General features: G+C 39.7%; 1 protein-coding gene and 1 pseudogene across 3 annotated transcripts in view; both read left to right on the top strand.

The window, feature by feature from the left end:
• ARIH1 (ariadne RBR E3 ubiquitin protein ligase 1) overlaps positions 1 to 26039 on the top strand; it is a 123919-nt gene that overhangs the window by 6668 nt on the left and 91212 nt on the right. The window lies entirely within an intron of this gene.
• LOC138997388 (RNA transcription, translation and transport factor protein-like) lies at positions 6920 to 8141 on the top strand (annotated as a pseudogene).

Here is a 26039-nt window from a genome sequence, read left to right as displayed (position 1 = left end):
TTTCAGGTCTTGATTGGGGGAGATGCCCTGCCACTGTCATCTGTGTGGCTGTTGGCAGGCCTCAGATTTTCACTGGTTGGTTGTTGGCCAGAGACATCAATTCCTTGCCACGTGGGCTTCTCCATAAAGTAACTTACAGCACAATAGCTTCTTTTCTTCAGAACAAGTCTGAGAGAGAGTACCCAGATGGAAACCACAGTCTTTTTATAATGATCTCAGAAGTGATATGCCATCACTTTAACATACTCTATTTGTAACTAAATCCAGCCCATAATCAAGAAGAGGAGATTACACAAATATATAGATATATAGATACAGATCTATATATCTATATCTATCTATTTATCTATCTATCTTATCTATCTATCTGGCTCAATCAAGATGTGAATTGCAATATGTATACTGTTTATCCAGTCAATTTATATACTCTTAGGAAGGCTTAGTATTTTTGGATTTTTAGTTTGGATTAACCTTAAATATTTGTATTTGGCTTTGCAAAGCATTATCATACCTTTAAATGATAAGCATTCCTAATTACCTTCAATTGGCTAAGATTAGAAGGACAGTTTGTAGTTTCTAAGATTTGACAGTAATTTGAGATTCTCCAGACCACTGATTTTTTTTAAACTTTAGCTTTTACATGCAGAGAGATCCCACATACCCTTTACTGATTTATCTGCAATGGTAATGTCTTGCAAAATTATAGTATATCACAACCAATATGTTGACATTGATGCAATCTACTTAAGGATTTTAAAAAATGCTGGCATTTAGGCCCTACCCCAAGACTAAAAATGGGTCCCAGAATTTGGAGTAGGCATTGTCATTAAATAAAAATCTTACATTCTCTGGATTATTTTAATGTACATTCAGAGTTGAGAGCCCCTGTTCTTGCATAATGTCTTTAAAGAATCCTTTCAGTAACATTCCAATCTCTGCTTAAGTACAAATAAATTACTGAGCTATTTTATGATGTAGCTCATTCCAATGTTTAACTCCTGATTTTTAAAAAAATGGAATTAACATCTGCTTTCATGTTTACTCATAGGCATTGTTCCAGGGTGGCCTGTTGTGTGAAAAAAAAATTTTTTTAAAACAGAACTATTGTTTTGGAAGCTTGAAGGAAAAACTTTTCTTTCAAACCCTGCCAAAGATGAGGTTATAACTTTTGTTTTTAAAACCAATCCCCCTTTCTTCATTTCTTTTATGACATGAACCTATATCTTTGATTATGCACATTGCCCTACTTCTTTATTTAACTCTAGAGGCCTGATGCATGAAAATTCATGCAAGAGTAGCCCCCCCCCCCCCCCCCCCCCCATCCCTGCTGGCACCAGCTTCCCTCCTGCACCTGGGACCAGGGCTGGCTTCCCCCAGGCTGCCTGCAGGCACCCAGGACCCAGACTGGCTTCCTTCCAGCCCCAGCTTCGTCAGGAAGGACAGACGTCCAGAATGATGTCTGGTAGACGTCCGGTCTAATTATCATATTACCCTTTTATTATTATAGATTAGATAGATACTGTCTTCTAGGCACTGTATCACAGGCCATAACTTTGCTAAGATCTTGTCAAAATATATACAGGTCATCTTTTGATCTTAACATTAGGTTACTATGTAAGTTTATAAAGAGCTTATTTATTCCCTTTACATGATGTGATAAATAGAAGGATGAGAATTTATTGAGGCTAACATTTGATGATCACTTATTATTAGGTGAGAGAATGATCAGAGACTTCTAACCTGGGATGAGTGAGACTCATAGAAATAGTAGTGGAAGTCCTTTCCTTATTTTCAATGTTTTCAAAAAGCTGAACAGTATTTAAAAGAAAGCAAAACAAAATTGTCCTAGCTAATTAAAATGGCTAATGTTGAATCTTCAATTCCAAAAAACAGTACACATTTTAAGTAGTATATATGTAATTTCTTCCTAAATTGTCATTCACCCAGTGATAAATGTTGTCATCTGGCTTGATCTTGGATATAATGTCTCATTCCTTGATATATATTGGTGCATAATAGATGCCTCATTGGTAATTTGGTATATCAAAAGGCAGCTTAAAAAGTTATTACTGAGCTAGCAGCTGCACTGGCAGATTGACTTTTTAGAGTCCTACTTTTTTCATTTAAAAAAATGAGAATGCTGGTATTAAGGCCAAAAGGTTGTGAGGGTATAAATGAGAAATACCAAATATTGTGCTGGTAGTTTTCCCATGCAATTTTTAAATTTAACTTTATTTTTATTGATAGATTTTAGAGAGAGAGAGAGAGAGAGGAAAGGGGGGAGGGGTGGAGAAAACCACTTATTTGTTGTTCCACTTATTTATGCATTAATTGGTTGATTCTTGTATGTGCCCTGACTGGGGATTGAACACGCAACCTTGGTGTATTGGGACAACACTGTAACCAACTGAGCTATCTGGCCAGGGCCTCCCATCTAATTTTTTTAACACTCCGGTGTGGGGTGAATTTCCCGCCAAAATATAAGATGGCGCGGGCAATTATTTAGGTTTCCCGCGCAAAATCAGGGATTTTTATGATACCTATTACCCCAATGGGTATGAAACGGTTCGCATACGCAGGTAGGTATCTTTGTGAACGGCAAACAAACAAATATTTGGTAATACGCAGTTACAATCGGCCCGAGTTTACACGTTTCCCGCACTCCACCGCAAATCTATATGAACCGAGTTAAGACGGCTCCCGCGGAGTACTCGCAATTCACGCGAGCCGACTTAACTCGTTTCCCCCCACTCCAAGTGTTAAAATGTAAACATTGTTCAATAACATTTTTCCTTGTTGCTGTATTCCATTTGAAAGAAGTATTACAATTGACCTGACACTTAATACATTTTGGCAGAAAGTAGAGCAGATAATGAAGTATTAGGTAACATTTCCTTAGTACTAAGACTAGGGGTGGGGAATGTCCCATACACAGGTCGAATAAAGGCCCTCAAAATCATTTGGTCTGGCCCTGCCAAGGCATTAGGGGGTGAGTTAATGAAATATTTGATCAAATATAGCAGGATAATTTTTAAAGTTGATGATTCTGTATGGCCTGTGTATGATGCTATAAATATCCAAATGGCCCTTGGCAGAAAAAAGGTTCTTTACCCCTGGTTTCTATAAAGGGGGGTGGGGGGGGGGGTGGGGGGGCGGGGGTGTGTGGTAAATAAAGTGCCAGGAGCTATATGCAAATAATAGTTTATAAAAGAGTCACCATGTGTTCAGAGGCCTTAAAAAGCTTGTCCTCTAGGAATTTAAACACTTTTTTTCTTGCCATCTTCTTATACTATTACTGTGGTGTTCTCTAGAAGTCATAAAAAAGTTGATTAATTCCATAAAAAAATCTTGTCTATCTCCCTTTGGTTTACAGCAAGCATGTCAAACTCTCGGCTGGGTAAAGAAACTAAGGCAGCAAGCTTTTACTAGGTGCACCGGTTAATAATGCGGATTTTGTAATAAAAGAAAACATGATAATTTCAAGAGAAACATCAAAAGTGCTTTATTCAAAGTAATGTTCATCACTAGCTACACATTTCCCCCATCTTTCAGGTAATTTGTGGATACCGTCCCAATAGAATTTTTCTTCTTTTGAGGCAAACCATTCAGAGACCCAATTTTCCACTTCTTCGTACATTTTGAAGTGCTGCTCAGAAAGTGCATGTGCCATCGATCAGAACAAGTGGTAATCTGAAGGAGCAAGGTCTGGTGAATACAGTGGGTGGGTTAATACTTCCCAGGCAAGATCTTTTAACGTGTCTTCAACTGGTTTTGAAGTGTGTGATGGTGCGTCATCATGAAGCAAAATTACTTTGTTGTGTCTTCTGGCCCATTCTGGTCCTTTTACCATCAAAGCGTGATTCAAATTGATTATTTGTTGTCGGTAGTGATCAGTATTAACAGTTTCACCTGGTTTTAGAAGCTCATAATACACCACACCTTCCTGATCCCACCAAACGCAGAGCATTGTCTTCTTTCCGAAGCGATTTGACCTTGCAGTTGATGTTGATGGTTGACCTGGATCAACCCATGATTTTGTGTATTTGGGATTCTCAAAATAAATACACTTTTCATCGCCAGTCACAATTCGATGCAAAAAAGACTTTCGTGCCGTTGAAGCAACATTTTACTGATGACTTTTCAGTTTTCCATTTTGTCTTTCATTCAGTTAATGTGGCACCCATTTTTCCTTCCTTTAAAATCTTTCCCATTGCTTGTAAACAATCGGAAAGTGTTTGCTGAGCAACATTTAATCTTTCTGCAAGTTGTTTTTGAGTTTGACATGCATCTTCATCCAATAATGCTTGTAACTGTTGGTCTTCAAACTTTTTCGTTTGACCTGGATGTTCTTTGTCTTTCACATCGAAATCATCACTTTTAAAGTGTTTAAACCAGCGTTCAAGTATCTTGAGATGGAGCATGTTCACCATAAGCTTCCCAAAGTAGTATACGATAACCTTCAGCAGCACTTTTCTTCAAAATAATGAATTAAAACTTCCCGCAAATGCTTTTTTTGGGGCACAAAATTGAACATTTTTAAGCGTAAAGATATCTATGATGTTAAGACCTTCAGAAAATTTGACATATGAAGTTTTGAAGCTTATCAATACAACAAAATAGCATATATATCAAATCGCATATATATCAACATATGTGTAACTCCATCTATTAAAAAAAATCTGCATAATTAACCGGTACACATAGTACTAGGCAGGGACAAACTGAATTTCTTCTATGTCAGAAATTGTTTCAGTGTGCTGCATGCTATGGATGAAGAAGACTCATCTGTCACCCCTCACACCTATCATATCTAGAGACATTTAAGTATTGGGATGGCTATATTACAATCTCATGTAGGCTATACCAAACTTCGTATGAAGTGCTCTGCAAACATAAGGGAGCCTTGGAAAGGTAGAGGAGAGGGACCTGGAAAAAGATATGGTAATATCTGAGGAGGATCTGAATAGGAGTACATAAGGTAGTTAGGAAGAGAAAGTTTATCACCAGAAGGACCAGCTTGAGCAAAAGTTGGAAAACATAAAGGTGTATTATATATTAAGGAATTAGAAGTAGTGCAATGGGGGTGGTAGAAAAAATCAGGCACAACAGCAGATGAAATTGAAAAAATTAGCTGACATCAAGATGGGGAAGCCATGAATGCCCTATTAAGGAATCAGACTAGACTTATAATGGGGGGGGGGGGGGGGGCAATTAAGTCTTTTTTTTTAGCAGGAAAATGACTACTGTATTTGTATTTGGTAGTATGGCTGGAAGCCTAGAGGCAAGGATAAAATAAAAAAAGGCTGTAAATTAGGATTAGTTAGTAAAAAGGTTAGCAATAATAAAAAACAAATTTTAGAGGTAACTTGATTGGGGCTAACTTGACTATGGGAAATGCAGAGGGGGCTGATTTTTTTTTTTTAAATATATTTTTATTTACTTCAGAGAGGAAGGGAGAGATAGAAACATCAGTGATGGGAGAGAATCATTGATCGGCTGCCTCCTGCACGCCCCCCTACTAGAGATTGAGCCTGCAACCTAGGCATGTGCCCTTGACCAGAATCCAACCCGGGACCCTTTAGCCCAGCAGTTGCCAATCAGTGGTCCATGAGGTCCGAAAGGTTGGCAACCCCTGCTTGAGCCCACAGGCAAACAAACAACTCTATCCACTGAGCCAAACTAGCTAGGGCAGGGGGGATGATTTTTAAATTCCAAGAATTGTTAACTGGTAAGCAAATCAAAGGTAGAGGAGCCTTGAGAGAAGGGAGTAAATTTGAGTTTCAAATGGGTTTCAGAGAAATGCCTGTCCAAAATGTCTCAAAATTCAATGTGTCCACATTAGAGGTTTGTCCTTATAAGTACTTACTAAGAATCAGAAACTACTTCTTAGTTCCTAGGATACTTAATCCCTAAAAAAAAAAAAAAAAGTAGAGTTGTAATGTTGTAATTAAGAGAAAGAATAGATTATCAAGTAATTGGAGTCAGTTAATATGTGACTTATAAGTATTAGAGTTTCAAAGGAGATAGCAAAGCAAGCCTGGGGAGAAGTGACTGGGATTATAGCTATTCTTAGCATTGTCTAACAATAGTGATGTTAAAAATAATTAAGTCACTCCTATATAATAGTTTTCAAAGTATGGTCTGTGAAAGAAAAACTATTTTATGGTAATATTAAGAAGTTATTTGTCTTTTTAAATGTGCTCACATTTGTACCAATGGTACAGAAGCAATGGTTAGGTAGAACCACAGGATACTATAGTAGTATTCATTGTATTGTATTATTCACTGCCACACAGTAAAAAGTACTAGTTTCACTATTGTCCTTGATGAAGCAGTAAAAATTATTAGTTTTATATCCTATCCCTTAAATACACATCTTAGTAGCTTATGTGGCAAAATTGGAGATATGACTGACAAACTTTATTGAGACAAATGGCAAATAAACATATGGTTAATGTTTCTTCAAGTGAATGAAATACACCTGTCATTTCATGCAAAATTGCTCAGTATTTGAAGTTTTAAAGTGAAAATTAGAATTTTGGAAAACTTTTATCTGCACTGTGAGACTGTCAGCTTCCTAGCCCTTAAAAACTTCTGATGAGCCCTAACTTGTTTGGCTCAGTGGATAGAGAGTCGGCCTGTGGACTGAAGGATCTCTGGTTCGATTCTGGTCAAGGGCACATGCCCAGGTTGTGGGCTTGATCCCCCAGTAGGCGGCAATGCAGGAGGCAGTCAATCAATGATTCTCATAATTGATGTTTCTATCTCTCCCTCTCCCTCCCCTTTTCTCTCCCTCTCCCTCTCTGAAATCAATAAAAATATATGTTTTTAAAAACTTATAATGAGACATTATATAATAAACTATCAACATTTAGAAGATCTGCATGGCATAATGAACCAATATTTTCCAAATGACCAACTTTCCAATAACCAGTTGTGATATTTCACAATTATGTATTATTGGTAAGTGATCCATTCAAAATACAGAATGAGCCATTGGATTTTAATGTAACAAGAGTATGAAGTGTTATCAGTGCTTGTGACTGCCCACACCTCCTTGCCTCTCCTCTCCTGGCCAAAGCCCAGGGGACTAGGGTGAGAAGGCTGGACCATGTTCCAGTGCAAGCTGACAGCCTTCAACTACCACAACTCTGCAGGCTTCAACTGCAAACATGAAACAATTTAGAAACTTCATTGCTTGGCTTGAAGACCAGAAAAATCAGACACTAGAAGATTGAAGACAAGTAATTTAAGAAACATCCACAGCAGTGATTGGTCCAAGTTCTTTGAAAAGTATCTCAGAGATGGTAACTGTCCTTTCAAGATTCAAGATCCACAAGAAGCAATTGACTGGCTTCTTATTCCTCGGTTAGCTGTTAGACTTGAATATAGAGTAATGCTGAAAAATAAAAGGACTTCGGACCTTATTATATAAAAAATGCTATCACTGCAGCTAAAAATGCAGAGCCATTGGTCAATTTGGATATAAATAATCTTGATTTTAAGGCTGGTGTAATGGCTTTTTCTAACCTTCAGATTCAGCTTGATGATGATTACCTGGTAATACTTAAGGCAATTTGAATTTTGGTCCTGGAGCGCCTGACAACAGGATGCAGTTGCTAAAGCAACTCAAACAAGAGCAAATCAAACAAAACTAAAGCCTGTTGCTTTAGACAAGCATGTTCTTGGTTTTGACATAGGAGATTCAGTTCTTTTTTTTTTCTTTGTCTATATATTTTTTCCTCTTTTGTGTTTATGATAGTGATAATTTTAAAAATTTTATTGTTTAAGTATTACAAATAGTAGTACATATGCTCCTTCCCCCCCCCCCCCCCCCATTGACCTTCCCCTGGCCTCCTCTAACAACCCCCGCCCTCCCCCCCCCCCCCCCCCCCCCCCGTGTCTCGTGTCATTTGGTTATGCTTATATGCATGCATACAAGTCCTTCGGTTGATCTCTTACCCCACCCCCCCCCAGAGATTCAGTTCTTAATGAAGCTGCTCAAATATTGTGATTGCTACATATAGAAGAGCTCAGAAAGCTACAGACAAAAATTAAGACATAGTAGCTGTTAAGGCAATTGTTGCTGATCCAAAGACAAAGACCACAAACTGGGAAAAGTTAGAAGGATAATACTTTAGGATTTCAGCCTCTCACCTACTTAGTACGATTGGGAACCATGTACACCCTGACATGTGTTTGGAAATCAGATGTTCACATTTTCAAGGGAAGAATCCCAAGAAATTATGTTCTAGAGACTTACCATTATTGCTTTTTCTTTGATAAATTTGGAAAGTGTGTGTGTAAGGGGGGAAGTTCTTTGATATGGTTTCAGATTCTACTTTGCAACTAGCCTTTAAGAAACTACCACTTTTTGCGTTTTGGTGTAATATCAAAAAGAATATTTATAATTGGCTGAAAGTGCTTCTCCTTTTTCCAAATACATCTTTGTGAGGCCATGTTCTCTTTATTCTTCAAACAAAACAACATATCCAAGAGATTGAATGCGGAAGAAGATAGGAGAATCCTGCTGTTTTCTAGTTAGCTATATATCAAAGTCTTTCAAATATGTGAAATAATACACTATTCTTACTAAATTTTTGTTTTAGAACCTATTTATTTTCATAAAAATGTCTGTGTTAACATAATAAGGTTTATTACTGTTTTAATGAATTCATTAATATTTTTTAAATTCTCAGTTATATCTAACATGATAGATTTTGATAGTTATAACTCAAACAAAACTCTTTGGCATCCTTAATAATTTTTAAGATAAAATAAAAGTTCTGAGACCAGATAGGTTGATATCGCTTCTCTGATATTCTGAACCAACTGTACTATATGAGTTTACTATAAATTAGCAATGGGTTATAAACTACAAAGTAAGTAGTTTTACTGATTAATCAGAAACATTTATATATAAAGCTGTTTTAGATGCTGTGGAGGGTCTTAACAGAAATGTACTTTAAAAATAAAATCTAGAAATAGAATAGTAAGATATGACTAGTTGGGGGAGAAATTTTTGGAAAATTAATTTTTTCAAGGAGGAGCTACAGAGATACCACCTGACATATTCCATTTATTATTTTGTTTATATTCAGACTTCAAAACCCTATCAGAGCAGGAGCTTTGTCTTATTTATTCATTGCTGTACTCTCAGAACAATACCTGGCACATAGTAGACAATAAACATTTTTTGTATAAATATTTTTCTTCACTTCCATTTTTGAAGAATATCTTATGTATATAATTTTAGGTTGGTAGTTTTCTTTCAGCACATTAAAGATTACATTGTCTACTGGCTCCCATTGTTTATGGTGGGAGGAAGCTAATGAGCCTTTAATCTGATTGCTTGTGAGATTTTTACTTTGTCTTTGAAAGACTGGTAGAAAACTATTAATACGCCTACCATGGTTTTCTTTGTGTTTATCTTGTTTTGGGTCTTCAGATCCTTTTGAATATATAGGAGTGATGTCTTTTATCATTTTGGAAATTCTCAGTTCTGCCTTCTTTCTCTCCTTGCTTTCTGAGACCCCAGTTATAATACATCTATTAGGGCGTTTTATGTTCCATTTGTGTCCAGTGCTTTTTTGTGTACATCCTCTTTTCTCTTCTGGATCTCCAAATCTGTCTTTTCCTATGTCTGATCTGCTGTTAAACGCCTTTTAATTAGTTTAACACCTCAAATATTGTATATTTCAATTCTAGAGTTTCCATGTAATTTTTTTTATAGATGCTAATATTTTGGTGATTTCTTTTGTGTTTTTCAGCTTTTTCTCTATTTTCTTCAACATATTAACCTTTTTTTTTTTAATATATTTTATTGATTTTTTTACAGAGAGGAAGGGAGAGGAACAGAGAGTTAGAAACATCGATGAGAGAGAAACATGGACCAGCTGCCTCCTGCACACCTCCTACTGGGGATGTGCCCGCAACCAAGGTACATGCCCTTGACCGGAATCGAACCTGGGACCTTTCAGTCCGCAGGCCGACGCTCTATCCTCTGAGCCAAACCGGTTTGGCTATTAACCTTTTTAAAGTTTTGTCAGCTAACTCCAATATTCAAATTATCTGTTAGTCTCCATGTGTTTTTTTCTCTCAGTTTTCAGTCATGTGTTACTGTCATTTGGCATACTTTTGATTGCATGCCATATATTGTGTCTAAATTATTTTAGAGATTCTGGATGATGATAGATTACTCCAGAGAGGATTTTCTTTTTTTATTTAAAATGTATTTTTCAATTCCAGTTTACATTCAATATTGAGGATTTTCGTTTTTTCTTTGAATTGGCTGTTAGAGTTGTAAATGGACACCTCAATCTAATAAGGTTGAGTTCTAGCCATGTTCAGTGATCTGCCACTGGCCCTTTAGATTCTTCAGCTAAGAACCTGATGTATTCTCAGCAGTTCTTCCCCTAGGGGTCACAAACTTTCACATTGTTTCCTTAGACTCCTGGAAGCACCATCTGCTTTTCAGAGGCTTTACCTTTAATTATTATTATTATTGTTATTATATTATTATTTTAATCCTCACCTGAGGATATTTTTTCCATTGATTTTTAGAGAGAGTGGAAATGTGTGAGTGTGTGTGTGTGTGTGTGTGTGTGTGAGAGAGAGAGAGAGAGAGAGAGAGAGAGGTGTGAGAGAGAGAGAGGTGTGAGAGAGACCCATCTATTGGTTGCCTCCTGCACTTGCCAGGGGAATGAACCTGAAACCCAGATATGTACCCTTAACCGGGAATCAAACCCATGATCTTTCAGTGCACAGGCCAACACTTTAATGACTGAGCTACCCCAGGGCTAGAGGCTTTACCTTTAGATTTTTAGTCTTGGCCCTGAGCAATCCCAGGATTCAGCACATTTTCTAAGGGGAATACTGACCATTCTTTGAGATATCCCTTCAGGTCTCAGTATTAATATCCTTTTGTTGCTGTAATAAGTTGTCACAAATTTACTGACTTAAAAACAACACGTTTATTATCTTACATTTCTGAAAGAAGTTCAAAGTGAATTTCACTGGACTAAAATCAGCTGTGTTCTTTCTGGAGGTTCTAGGGGAGAATCTTTTTCCTCACCTTTTTCACTTCTAGAGGCCACCTACATTCCTTGGCTTGTAGCTCCTTATTCTATCTTCAAAGATACCAGCATAGCATCTTCAACTCTCTTTCTCTTTTGCCCCTGTCTTCCACTTTATTTGTCTATTTTAAAAAAAAATATTTTTATTGATTTTAGAGAGGAAGGTAGAGGGAGAGAGAGATAGAAACATCAATGATGAGAATAATTGATCCGCTGCCTCCTGCAGGCCTCCTACTGGAGATCCAGCCCACAAACCAGGCATGTGCCCTGACCGTGAATCAAACTGTGACCTCCTGGTTTATAGGTGGACACTCAACCACTGAGTCACACCAGTTGGTCTAGAGAATGCACTTTTAAACTTGGATTTCAGCTAGAAAGTATGACATCTTAAAGATTGGAATAGGAATTTGCCTGAGATTTGGCAGAATAACAGGCTGGAGGGAGAAAAAGATTTAATTTCATTTATATGTAAGGGGAGACTCAGATATAGAGAAAAGTGGTAAATTGAAGTTAGAGAAGCTGAGAAATGGGTTTGTTAGAGAACAGGAGGTCATTGAAACTGGGTCCTTTTTACTTTTAAAAGTACAAGCTCTTTTTGCTATACCAGACTTTTTTCAGACTTTAGTTGGACTTTTTGACTAAGCCAAATTTTTGTACTTAAGTTTTCTTTGTTTGTATACTGGAAACAATACTAAAATGATCTTTCATTGTAGCTAATTGACTCTGATTTTAGATGAGTCACTTATATTAGTTCTCTATTGTTACACAACAAAGTACCCCAACAGGTGGCTTGTTGAAGCTAAAAACAACACATTTATTGTCATACTTTTGAATGCTTTAGCTGGGTGGTCTGGCCACAGAGTCTTTGAGGAGGTTGTAGTCATCCTATCAGCTGAGGTTGCGTTTGTCTGAAGGCTTGATTTGGGCTGAAGAATGAACTGCTTTGAGATGGCTCACTTACATGACTGTTGGTAGGAGGCTTTAGTTCTTTCTCACCCGGCTTTCTCCATAGGGCTACTTAAGTGTCCTCACTACATGTTAGCTGGCTTCTCCTAGAAGTATCAAAGAAAGCCAGACAGATGCAATAATGTTTTTTTATGACCTAGACTGGAAGTCATACTTTGTGATTCCTGCATTGTCCTTTTGGCCACTAGTCAGCCCTGGACTACACAGCCGTGGACTACTGAAGGGAGGGGACTACACAGATATCAGGAGGCAAGGCTCATTTGGGACCATCTTGGAGGCTGGCTACTGCAGATACCATGTGAAGGGAAGTGTAAGATACAGGGATATGACTGTGAGGCAAGATTTTAGTTCCAGGATTATGAGATTTATTTTTTAAAATGATGTTATGCTTAATGAGGAATAAAAGTGAACTTGAAAACTGAGTATAAGACAGCTTCCTTTTTTAAGAAATATGCTTTTAGAAAGAGAGGAAGGGAGAGTTAGAAGCATCTATGAGAGAGAAACATCAATCACCTGCCTTCTGCATGCTCCCTATTGGGGATCGAGTTCACACCCAGGGACGTGCCCTGACTGGGAATCGAAGCAAGGACTTCTTGGTTCATGGTTAATGCTCAACCACTGAGACACACTGGCTGGGCAAGGTAGCTTCCTTTTGCATAGTACAATAGGTTTACCAAAATCAATATTTAAAAACTTCTTGCATATGTGAGACAGCAAGTATTTATAAAACTGAGAAGAACATAACAGTCACTTTGTTTAATTTATATGTGATTAATTACATAAAACTCTTGTACCTTATAGTATAGGACTAGAGTCTAGTCCAGCTGTGGGCAAACTACGGCCCGCGGGCCGGATCCGGCCCATTTGAGATGAATAAAACTAAAAAAAAAAAAAAAAAAAGACCGTACCCTTTTATGTAATGATGTTTACTTTGAATTTATATTAGTTCACACAAACACTCCATCCATGCTTTTGTTCCGGCCCTCCGGTCCAGTTTAAGAACCCATTGTGTGGCCCTCAAGTCAAAAAGTTTGCCCACCCCTGGTCTAGTCTCATCTATGATACTAAATGTGTGACCTTAGTAAATCAGTAGTCTGAATCTGTCCTTACAGAATAAACTATTTTGACTTAATGACTTTCCAAGTTCTTTTTTTTTTTTTTTAAATATATTTTATTAACTTTTTTTTTTTTTAAATCTTTATTGTTCAGATTATTACATTTGTTCCTCTTTTTTTCCCCCCATAACTCCCCTCCTTCCAGTTCCCACCCCACCCTCCACCCTCACTCCCCACCCACTGTGTTCATCCATAGGTGCATGATTTTTGTCCAGTCACTTCCCGCATCTCCCACACCCCTTTTCCCCCCAAGAATAGTTAGTCCATTCCCTTTCTATGTCCCTGATTCTATTATAATCACCAGTTCATTCTGTACATCAGGTTATTTATTCACTTGATTCTTAGATTCATTTGTTGATAGATGCATATTTGTTCTTCATAATTTGTATCTTTACCTTTTTTTTCTTCTTCCTCTTCTTAAAGGATACCTTTCAGCATTTCATATAATACTGGTTTGGCGGTGGTGAACTCCTTTAGCTTTTCCTTATCTGTGAAGCTCTTTATCTGACCTTCAATTCTGAATGATAGCTTTGCTGGATAAAGTAATCTTGGTTGTAGGTTCTTGGTATTCAGCACTTTGAATATTTCTTGCCATTCCCTTCTGGCCTGCAAAGTTTCTGTTGAGAAATCAGCTGACAGTCATATGGGTATTCCCTTGTAGGTAATTGAGCCTCTTTCTCTTGCTGCTTTTAAGATTTTCTCTTTGTCTTTTGCTCTTGGCATTTTAATGATGATGTGTCTTGGTGTGGTCCTCTTTGGATTCCTTTTTTTTGGGGTTCTCTGCGCTTCTTGAACCTGTAAGTCCATTTCTTTCTCCAGGTGGGGGAAGTTTTCTGCCATTATTTCTTGAAATAGGTTTTCAATATCTTGCTGTCTCTCATCTTCTGGCACTCCAATAATTCTAATATTAGACCGCTTAAAGCTGTCCCAGAGGCTCCTTACACTATCTTCACACTTTCGGATTCTTTTTTCATTTTGCTTTTCCAATTGGGTGTTTTTTGTCGAATCTTTGGTTTGATTCTTGAGCTCCTCTTGTCTGCTATTGGGTATAATATTCTTTATTTCAGTCCGTGTATGCTTACTTTCTAATTTCTTTATCGTAGCATCGAGGGTCTCATTAGTTTTCGTGAGGCTCTGCACAAATTTATGGCAAGCCCTCAAAATTGCGATTCTTAGCTCCATATCCTCCATTTCTGTCATGTTTTTTTGTCTCCGCATCTTTTATGCTTTCTTGGTGCACCCCCTTGTGGTCTCTGTGCGCAGTCTTGTTCTAGCCAAGCCTTAATTGTTGTAGTTAACACTAGAGGGATTTGACCACCAGGCCGACTGGCTGTAGGAATCAGCTGTGTGGAAAACGTCTGTCTTCTGGGGAGGCGCTAATCCAGCCTTTGCCTGAGGCGATTGGCAAATGGCTGTGCGCAGGGCTTGGGCGGGCGGGATCAACAGGGCGGGGGGAGGGAGCTGCTATGGCCGCTCTCAGTCCGTCCCCAGGGGTTCTGCCTCTCTGTCCCAGCAACCGCTGCAAACCTCGGAGGGGCTGTAGCCAGACAGTCCCGCTTCTCCCGTTTGAGTCTGGGTCTCTAGAGACTCGCCTGGATCTGTAGCCCAGAGTCTGAGACTCACTCCTGATTGAAAACGACAACCGCGCCCTCAGCCGCCAGCCCGCTTTGCGCGCGCACCACCTCACCACCGCACCGCCGTACCTTTAAATTTTCCACACTACGCCTCCTCTGAGCGTTGGAATGCTGTTGTTTTTGCTTCTAGTTGAAGAGTCTCTCCTCAGCCAGCCTTCCTGTGGTTCTGGTTGATCCATATTTTGAATTCTAATTATTTCAGAAAAAACGAAAATTTTCTTAAAGATAAATTTTTACTTTTTTAGGCATTTAGCTATTTATAATTATACAATTTTTCCCAATTCAATCCAAATCTTAAAACTTTTAGCTGGCAAGTCAAATATTCAGCATTTCTCAATCAGTAACATTTTTAGGAATAAACTTCAAAAAACGCAGGACATAATCAACCAACAGATTTAATTCTGTTCTTTAGATTTTGTACGAAGTACACTTAGATCTTATTTAATTCAGTATTATGTCACTTCAAGATACCTAGGTATAAACTCCAGGGTCTTAAATTTCACAGCAGATTTGGAAAACCACACTTGAGGCTGGCAAGGCAGGCCTGGCCCAGCCTTTGATTTTAAAACGACCATAATTTTTCCTCTGGGGAAGGCCAACAAAAAAGGTTGTAGATACATTGCTTCCTACCCCTTGCTAGTCGGTGGGAAGTTTCAATATTGGCCTGGGGGAGGAAGGGGGGGCTGTTTTCCCTGGAAGAGTAAATTGACCACATTCTTTAAGAATTTGCTACATGTGGGAAGCAACTAGCCCCTTTTCTCATTAGAAATGTTTTGGCCAGCCTTTTCAATTAACAAAGGGCCGGTTTTTTACCAGGCTACTTAGATTTTTATAATTAATATAGATCAATAATTCTTGAGATTCAAATCTAGATTATTATTTTAAGGCAGTTATTTTGGTAACTTTTCTATAACAGACAATTTTACTAAATTTCTTTGAGGCTTTTAAGATTAACTTTGGAACAGGCTTTATTAACATTTCAAAAATCACTCTTTATTAGGGAAATATACCAATCTTATTGCTAGAACCAGCCTGCATTTCTTCCCTGGCTCAAATATGCCATTTTTCTTAGGAAATAATCAGTCTTGGGTTTTATTCTGTACATTTGTAAAGAGATTTTTAGCTCAAAACTCTATCTAAATGTCCAAAATCGGATGATGCGCGCTTTTAGTTCCAAGCCAGTTTTTCTCTTTACACGTGAACAGAAATCCCAGACGCATTTTCTAAATTTTGTAAAACTTTTTTAATTACGAGAAGGAAATTTTAAATTTGAATACTGGGGAGGAGGCGTCCATATAGGATCGCCATGTGTTCCTTTTTCCTTTCCCCTACTCATCCTGCTTTGGGGGAAGTTTTAGCAAATGACTTAGATGGCGTATTTGTTCCCAAAGTCATGCTTAATAGAAGAAGACATTTTAAATTTTTTCCTATTTTGCTTTCTAAAGTCATGGCTAACACCCAAGGTTATCTTAGCCAAAGTTTGGTTGTCATAAGATGTTCTAAAGTAAAGAAGCCTTTTAAATCTTTCTTTTTAACCCTAAATCTTCGTGCTCTGAGGGACTCCCTGAGTCCTTTAAGAAGCCTTTTGAATCTTTTTAACCCTAAATCCTCGCACCTTGAGGGACTCCCTGAGTCCTGTAAGAAGCCTTTTAAATCTTTCTTTTTAACCCTAAATCTTCGCGCCTTGAGGGACTCCCTGAGTCCTTAAAGAAACAGGTCATGAGAACTCAAAGCCTGACCCATGTCTTAGCCTCTTCCACGTAAGCCTCCGGGACGTATAAACCCCGTACCAGGTCAGCCCAGGAGTCGACAAGGAGACGAACCAGCGAGGAAGATGCCAACCGCCACCTCAAAAGAGAGGCCCCTGTTCACGTGTCATAGGTCTGGATGTAGAAATTCTCTGCTGAGACTACTTCAGTCCTGTTTATGCCACAGGTGTGTTTTCCTACGTAAGCAACCGGTTGGTATAATCCGCCAACTCGGACCCCCAGATCAGAGCTCCCCAGATCGAAACTTGTTTTCAAGTGCCTTCCTCGGAGCTGCTTCCGCAGCCCACTCCTCCTACGTAAACAGCCGGTTGGTATAATCCGCCAACTCGGACCCTTGTGAGGCAGGTAACCTGCTAGGACCCTCAGGCATTCACCAGTCGGGAGTCAGGCACCCCATGAGTGCTCACAAGGTGGACGGCTTACGTTTTAAAGTAGGCAAGGAGTTTTCCCGGAGTAACACTGACACAAGTTTGGTCTAGTTTACTTCTAATTTTGGGTGGACGGTTTAAGCTTTAAAGTAGGCAAAAACACTTACTTCAGAGTCTCAGCTGGAGTCCCCACTTTCTCAGAAAGACCACTAAGACAAGGTGAACGCAGGGTTTTTGGAAGGAGTCAACCACATGGAACGAAACCAAGGGACAAGCCTGAGTGATTCGGAGTTCTCTCCGCCGAAATCGGGTACCTTTCACTCTTCCCCGAAAAGACAAGAGAGTGCTCAAAGTGGACTAGAGGCAGGAGACAAGGGGGGAGGCAATGAGGAAAGAGAATGCCTATCCAAAATAAATGCGTTCACTTACCAAAGCAACAGGTCTGACTCGCAGAGCGGGTAAGCAAAGCGGCGACCAGGGAAAAAGCAGGCTGATTCATAGGGCGATCCCAGTGGCGCCAAGGGGACGTCCGGCCGGACAAAAGGTGAACGTTCCTAAGGAGGATTGGAGAGCGGAGACCGCGTTGGGCGCCAGTTTATGCCCCGACCTGCAGGGCACGCATCGTGGGTACACCGCACCAAATCCTGCAAAGGAATGAGAGGATAGGAGACGCGAAGAAACGGAGGCAAGACAAAGTTCTGATCAAGCCTCAATTTTATTCTTACAGCGGGTAGTATTTATGTTGGTGGGCAAAAGGGGGGTCCATGGGATAAGCCTCTCATTAAGGATGTAACAAAGGCTCTGGAATGTCACAGCTATGCGCTTATCAGCGGAGATGTAGCAGCTTATCAGCTGAGATGTAGCAGGTTTGTGCTAAGGGTGAGGGTATGTTATCTTTTAACTCCAGGCCAAACCGAGAGTTGGCTTGGAGGAGCCATAAACCTATTATGTTGTAAACTGGAGATGTATATGTGATTTATAATGGCTCCCAACATATATGCACTGCCATTAATCTTAAGTCCCATACCTACTAGTTTGACTTCTGAAGTTTTATTTTTACAGTCAATCCTGGTTTTGTTGGATGTTGGTCCCTCTTTGCTACTTGTTTAGTAAAGAAGGATAATATTGGCCTATGTATTAACCGTTTGAGTCCCAAGCAGCGCGATTGCGCTGCTGAGATTTTATGTCGAGAAAACATACGATTCATTTGAGTCCCAGGGGGTATTGAAAAAACACTGTCGAAGAATCCCAAACAGCGCAACTGCGCTTTCTCTAAATGAGTACGAAAAGACTCAAACAGGGTGATAGCGCTTGTTTTATTTTATGTCGAGAAATACCGAGCAGCACGATCGCGCTGCTTGGGACTCAAACGGGTAATAAGTGGAGTCTTGTTAGAAGCTGTTAGAGGTTAGTAGAAGGCTCTCATTGGCAAAATCAGAAAAATCAAAAGAACGTGAAAAGGGTGATATTGGTGAAAAATGGGGCCTTGTGAGTAGTATAGTATAGTCACCACAGATTTCCCAGGGAATGCTGAATTGTGCTGTGCCAGCACAGCCAAGGGTTCGGTGAGCCCTAGGAGGGCCGGTGAAGGATTAAAGAAAAGACAGACAAAGAGAATATAGCTGGGGCTCGGTGGATCTCCTGTGCTTGGATGAGGCCACAGAGAAAGATCCAGCCAGCAAGCTGAGGCTTTATTTTATAGTCAGAGAAAAACAAGGTAGTGGTCAAATAGTTACAATGTTCTTGTGAGTTTCACTTGTTTTGGCAGCACTTGCTGCACCTCCCACAGCCCATTAGCTACCTAGGAAGGATCTAGGGGGGGCCATAAAGTCAAGCTTAATTATGCTAAGAGGGCTCTGCCCTCTAAACTGGGACTTGTGGCTCTGCCACAGGTCAATCCGAGGCTTAACTCTAGAGCCGCTCCCTACACTGAATATCTTTTCGTACAGTATGATCATCTATTTAGTGTCAGAAATGTTCATACTTGGTTTACACATATGTCCTGAGAAAGTTTACCAGATCTTTAACCATTCTTCTTAAGCAGTGGGGTGGAAATTAGATAGGAAATGGTGCTTATGAGGAGCCTACTTAGCCTTGAGGTCTGAGCCTAGAAGTCCCAATCCAATAAGTAGGCTCTAAGAGGATGCAGATTTGGATAAAAGATTCTTTAGTATGGTAGATCAGGCTTTTCATAATTCATCTCCTACCTACCTTATCTGCCATTTCTTCACACTCATCTTGGCATAGCAAAATAATGATACTCCCTGTGGAACTTTTCTCTATGCTTTTGTATGGTTTTTTCCTTGATAAACTCATTCACGTTCAGAATGCACCTTAACCCTTTGAGTGCCAACCAATATCCTAGGAACTATGCTAAAATTGCCAAGGCATTTTTCTGATTTTACAGCAGTTTAGGAAAAAAATTATGAATCGCAAGTAAATGAAGTTACATATTCAAAAACTTAAGGAAACCTTTACTACATTTGTTTTCATCTTTGACATATATTGTTTGCTGATTGTATTATAAAATACTAGTAGAAAAAAATTTGAACAAAAGACATAATGTTAAAATAGAGGGACACCCTTCTCCAATATCTTCCACAAAATCATCATCTTCACAGCAAGAGTTGACATATTTAGCAATATCATCATCACTAATAAAAGCAGACTTAGAACTGGACGCCATTTCGAAGCTTTAGGGCTACAAAATCTGAGTAAACTTCATAAAATCATAGTACCTGTAAAAAATTAGGCAGATAAATGCCAGTGGTCAGTTTTAGAACTACAAACATTCGGCATCATAAGTAATCTGCACTTAGGTGCCATCTGTCAATAAAGAGTGAACTACTAGCATCTAATAGTGACACTGCAGGAGGAGCGCAATAGTGCTCCCGGCACTTTTGACGAAAGAAGGAGGAGCGCAATCGCGCTCCCTGGCACTCTAGGGGTTAAACATCATTCCTTTTTTTTTTTTTTTTTAAATATATTTTATTGATTTTTTTTTTACAGAGAGGAAGGGAGAGGGATAGAGAGTTAGAAACACCAATGAGAGAGAAACATCGATTAGCTGCCTCCTGCACACCTCCTACTGGAGATGTGCTGGCAACCAAGGTACATGCCCTTGACAGGAATCGAACCTGGGACCTTTCAGTTCTCAGGCTGACGCTCTATCCACTGAGCCAAACCAGTTAGGGCTAAACATCATTTCTTGAAATCTCTTATCTAATGAGTCTGTTTTGAGGACTAGACTGTTGGGTGTCCAAGAAATGGGGGGTAGGAGTGACTGGATAAAAAAGATGAAGGGATTGGTAAAGAGCATATATGAATACCCCATGGACATGGAGAGTAGTGTGGTGAAGGCCAAAGGGAGGGGAAGGTGGAGCTGAGCAAAGGGGAGGAAAATGGGGACATCTTCAGTAATATCAACATTAAAATAATATTTTTAATTTTTAAAATATGTTTTTATTGATTTTTAGAAAGAGAGGAAGGGAGAGGGGGAGAGAGAAACATCAATGTGAAAGGGAAATGGATTGGTTGCCTTCTGCATGCACCCCTACTTAGGATGGAGCCCACAAACCCAGTGTGTGCCCTGACCTGGAATTGAGACAGTGACCTTTTGCTGCACAGGACAACACTCAACCAACAGTTGCCAGGGCAGAATTTTTAATTAAAAAAAAAAGCTCTTATCTCTCTTATTTAGTCTCCCACTGCATAGACTGAAATCCTTAAGGATAGGATCAGTGTATTACTTTTGGTATTGCCATTGACCAGCACAGTTCCTGGAACGTAGTTGAAAACAGACTTTGAATAGTCAAAATTAAATATGAATGAGTTTTCTTATTGATTTTGTTATTGACAAAAATCTTGGTATGCTATTCCTATTTTTATTTTTTGTGAATTGTTCGCATTCTTCTGTTGACTTCACTGAATTAACTCTTCTCTCATTCTCTAAGATACTGTTTTTTGCTCTTAACCAGTTATTTAAAGAAATATAAGTCATCACAACTATTCTCTGAAGTAAATCATATTTTTACTATTTTGTGGATAACTTGCTCAGGCTTTCATAGCTGGAGTCAGAACTCAGTATTTTATATCATTAAATATAAATAAACCATATGTGACTGTTGCTGTCTTTTGTGCTGGGTAATTTTTGTTGTGTCTCTCAGATCCACACTCCCTTTTTCCATCCAGCTCTATGTCCCAGGAGATTGACTTGTGTAGACTGAGTCATTGGGCTTTGACTTGTGGCTTCATTGCTATGACCTATGAATCCAAATAGTAAAAGTGGAATAGAATCAGAAGGCCACACTTAAACTTTAGATCCTACATATGTACCATCCTCAAGAAAATTTTAAGCCACAATGGCTATTACAACATTTATTATTTTTTAGTCCAATGTAAGCATTCAAAAACACGAAGTTTTAACATAAATTCTACTTGACCTATGTTATAATACGTATATATATATTATGTAAAATTTATTCATGATTTATGTATGAAATTTCAAACACACCAGTGGTCTGACAGAAGTATCTACAGATTCTGGAAGAATAGCATTGTGAACACTGAGCCGGTGGTGCTCAGTGGTTGGAGTGTCAGACTGCCCACCACTGGGAATAGAACCTGACTCTCTCAGGTTCGATTCCCAGTCAAGGACACGTACCTGGGTTGCAGGTTCGATCCCCGGTGCTTGCAGGAAGCAACCAATCGATGTGTCTCTCATTAATGTTTCTCTCTTCCTCCCCTCCACACCTTCTACTCTCTAAAAATCAATTAAAATATCCTTGGGCGAGGATGAACAACAACAAAAAGAATAGCATTGTGAAATTGTGGAAGTGCAAGATAACAAATGCTTGATATGTTAAGGGGAGAATAGCTGACTTATTTTGCTAAATAATGAGAAATTGTTCTTTTGTGAAGTTCTCAGAGGAGCTTATTATTGACTAGAGGCCCGGTGCACAAAAATTTGTGCACTCGGGGGGGAAGGGGGGTCCCTCAGCCCGGCCTGTGCCCTCTCGCAGTCTGGGACCCCTCGGGAGATAACGACCTGCTGGCTTAGGCCTGCTCCTGGGTGGCAAGAGGGCAGGCCCAATCCCTAGGTGCAGCCCCTGGTCGGGCTCAGAGCAGGGCTGATTGGGGAGTTGGGGCACCGCCCCCTGTCATACACAGAGCAGGGCGGATTGGGAGGTTGTGATGCCACCCTCAGTCACGCTCAGGGTAGGGCTGATTGGGGGGTTGGGGCACCGCCCCCTATCACACTCAAGGCAGGGTCAATGGGGAGATTGCGGCACCACCCCCTGTGATGCACAGAGCAGGGCCAATCAGGGGGTTGGGGCACTGCCCCCCCCCCCCCCCCACCCCGTCACGCACAGAGCAGGGCCCATCAGGGGGTTGGGGAGCTCCCCCATCACGCACAGATAAGGGCCGATAGGGGAGTTACGGCACCGCCCCCTGTCACACACAGAGCAGGGCGGATCAGGGGGTTGGGGCGCCACCACTGTCACACTCAGGGCAGGGCCGATGGGGAGGTTATGGCTCTACCCCGTCACAGACAGAGCAGGGCCCGTGGAGGGGGGGTGGGGGTTGGGGCGCCACCCCCTGTCACACACAGAGCAGGGCCGATCAGGGGGTTGGGATGCCACACCCTGTCAAACACAGAGCTGCGGGGCGATCAGGGGGTTTGGGCGCTGCCCCCTGTCATGCTGATCTGGTGCCAGGAGACCTCTCGGCTCCGCTGATCCCGGTGCTGGGAGGCATATTACCCTTTTACTATATAGGATAGAGGCCTGGGGGCCGGCTGGTTTGCCCTGAAGGGTGTCCTGGATCAGGGTGGGGGTCCCCACTGGGGTGCCTGGCCAGTCTGGGTGAGGGGCTGAGGGCTGCTTTCAGGGTGGCGGTTTTGACTGAAGCTCCCAACGGCTCCTTGTTTTCTTTTTTTTTTTTTTTCTTCTGGGCCAGCTTTAGCTCTGGCTCTAGCTCTGAGGCTTCCGCTGTTGGTTTGTTTGCCGTTCTATAATTGAAACAATGTATAACTTCAGCTCTGAGATCCCAGCCGGCTATATTTGTTACAAAGTTTCAAACTGCCAGCTCAGAGGCCGGCAGCGCAGGTGGGGAACGTTGGAGTCTGCAGTCACGGGAGCAAGCAAGCCTCATGTTGGCTTCCAGCTGCCTGGCTGCCGGCCGCCATCTTGGCTGACAGTTAATTTGCATAAGGATATGCTGATTAGCCAATGGGAAGGGTAGCGGTCGTACGCCAATTACCATTTTTCTCTTTTATTAGTGTAGATACCATTTAAACTCAAATGTAAGGAAGTGTCTTTACCTTTTAACCTACTGTTCAGTACTTCAGTTCTTATGAAGCAAAATCTTAGAGTGGGCCTGAGATTGTTATTTAATATGGGGATAATATTTCTTTGAAAAGTAAGTGTATATAATTTTACTCACCAGTCTGACTTTTTAAAAGTAGTTATTTGGTTTCATTGGCCTTAAACTTTGTCTCTGTTTTCTATAATCATCTCAATTCATATTGCATTAATATAGCTGGGTCCTTGGAATATATGACTGTCTGAAGCTTGACTTAAATTTTTGCATTCTACCCAGCTGTAAAGCCAGCTGAGTGAAAATAGGACTTTAGAACTCACAGAAATCCTTTAGTCATTCTTAAGAATGAAAGTAAACCATTTAAACAATAGCTAAAGAATTAAGGATGACAGTAAGCTTTTCTAATCTTTGTTTCATATCGGAGTCAACACAGTTTTTTATTCACAGAGTCAGATTAACATGGATGAAAGGGATTTTAAAGGATCTCCTGGCCAACCACTTATCAAGTACCACCTTCCTGTTGAGTGGTCCCTAAACCTATTCTTAAAACCTCTGCAGTGATTTAACCCCCCCCAACAGCTGCTTGTAGAAGTGAGTGCATTTCATATTTAACAGCTCTGATTTTGAGTTCTTCCATATATTAATATTTGTTTACCTGTAGCTTTTTACTTGAACCTGCCTGGTTTTAACCCTTCTTCATGATAGCCTTTCTAAAATTATATAAGGTCTAACACCACAGTGGCACATGTGCACCCTGTTCAGTTAAATAAATGCCAGACAAGGCGAAGTATGTTTGTTAATACTCTCACTGCAGACACTGGCAGGTTTTGCAATAACAAGTGAATAGGTAATTAATCTTGATGTTATAGTTTTATTAATAATTTTGGGGTTTTGAGTTCTGTATATTTTCCTCTGACTCTGCATTTATAAAAATAAAAGTCGTTGCTAGACAGTGTTAATGAGTTAGCTCTGAATAAAATGTTTCTGCTACCTTTATTAAGCTTCTTGGTCAGTTTAAGTGAAGAATATCCTGAAATTGCAATGCAAATGTCTTATCTTTGTTAATCAGGATTTTCTTCTTTCTGTGTAACCAAAACAAAGAATTAAGTTGCATGCTGAGGCCAGTATGACTGAACTCTCCTCAATAACTTTTAAAAAAATCTTTATAGTTGAAAGTATTACATATGCCCCCGTTTCCCCCATTGACCTCTTCTAACCCACCTCTACCCCCATCCTAGGCAATAACTTCTGAGTTTTAAAAAAGGGAGTTTTAAACAGCCTTCTCTTTTTTTCCTAGGCATCATTTTTTAAAATAATTCTTTATTGTTGAAAGTATTACATATGACCTCCTCCAGCCATCCCTGAAACAACCTTAGTATTCTAACACTGTTGACAAACTTTTTTTCTAGGATTTAAAAAAATGTGATTATGCATATAATTTTTTGGCTCAAATTTCAAAGTACAAAAGATTAAAAAGTAAAAATATGTTAACTACCTGGTTCCCTTCCTTAGAGGCAACCACTATTATGCTCATTCTTTTTTTTTTTTTTTTTTTACTTCTCACCCAAGGATATGCCTGGGTTGCGGGCTCAATCCCCGATAAGGGGGTATGTATATGCAGGAGACAGCCAATTGGTGTTTCTCTCTCACATCGATAATTCTCTATCTATCCTTCTCCTCTAAAAATCAGTAAACAAAACTAAAAGAAAAAAAAAGATCCTAAATATATTGTGATTATTTTATGATTTTTCTGAGGATAATGGGTTCCTAAAAATAATGCTTTAGTTTAATTGGGAACAATATATAACTTGAATATTTGATTGTCTTTTTTTTTTATGTGTGTGTTTTTTACCAACAAATACTTCTCTAGCTGCTACACTGTGCTGGAGGAATAGAGATACTGGACAACTCTTTAAGGAGGCATGTAAAAATAATTTACTATGCAGTGGTATGTGCAATAGTAGAATTGAAAGGTTAGAGAAGGAATATTTAATGTTGTTTTCTGTGAAGGACTGACAAATCCTCCTGGTAGAAGTGGGTTTTGAAGCTAGGTTTTGAAAAATGAATAGTAAGTAGCTCACTAGCCAGAAAGCGTTGGAGATAACATTACAGAGGAGGAGAAATAGAATGTATAAAGGCAGAAGCAATTAATGGTCTGGTATGTTGAGTGAACAATAAGAATTGAATATTGCTAAAAATTATTGGGAAGTAGTATGATAGGAGGTGGTAGGTAAGAACACTTTGCTGACAGTATAGGAAATAGAACAGAATGAGATTAGAAAGCAGGGAGGATAGTGAGAAGTCTGTAAAATAATCTGAATAAGAAATATGATGAAGTTAGTAAGGCAGGAACCGAGATGAGGGAGTCACATTCAAGATACTAGGTTGTAGCCTGGCCCATGTGGCTAAGTGGTTGAGCGTGGACTCATGCACCAGGAGGTTACTGTTTTGATTCCCAGTCAGGGCACATGCTTTGGTTGTGGGCCAGTGGGAGATGTGCAGGAGGCAGCCCATTGATGTTTCTCTCTCTCTCTCCCTCTCTCTCTCTCCCCCACCCCCTAAAAACAATAAAAACATTCTTTAAAAAGACATTAGGTTGTAGAATCCGTGAGTTAATTTATTGAGACAAAAATAGCTTAGTGGTTAAGTCTTTGGTACCATAAAGTATTATAATAGCGTAGTTGAAATTTTAAGCAGTCTTCATTTAACTAAGTTCCTAGATTAAATGTTTCTCTTCTTCATTCCCTCAGTAAAACGGACCTATTTGATGTCCATGGCAAGCTCTCACTTG

The sequence above is a fragment of the Myotis yumanensis genome, unplaced genomic scaffold, assembly GCF_028538775.1.
Source record: "Myotis yumanensis isolate MYYU_CA2020_CCGP unplaced genomic scaffold, mMyoYum1.0.hap1 SCAF_1, whole genome shotgun sequence".
NCBI classification, from domain to species: domain Eukaryota; kingdom Metazoa; phylum Chordata; class Mammalia; order Chiroptera; family Vespertilionidae; genus Myotis; species Myotis yumanensis.
The sequence above is the reverse complement of the archived record's forward strand: the minus strand, read 5'-3'. Positions and strand labels throughout refer to the sequence as shown.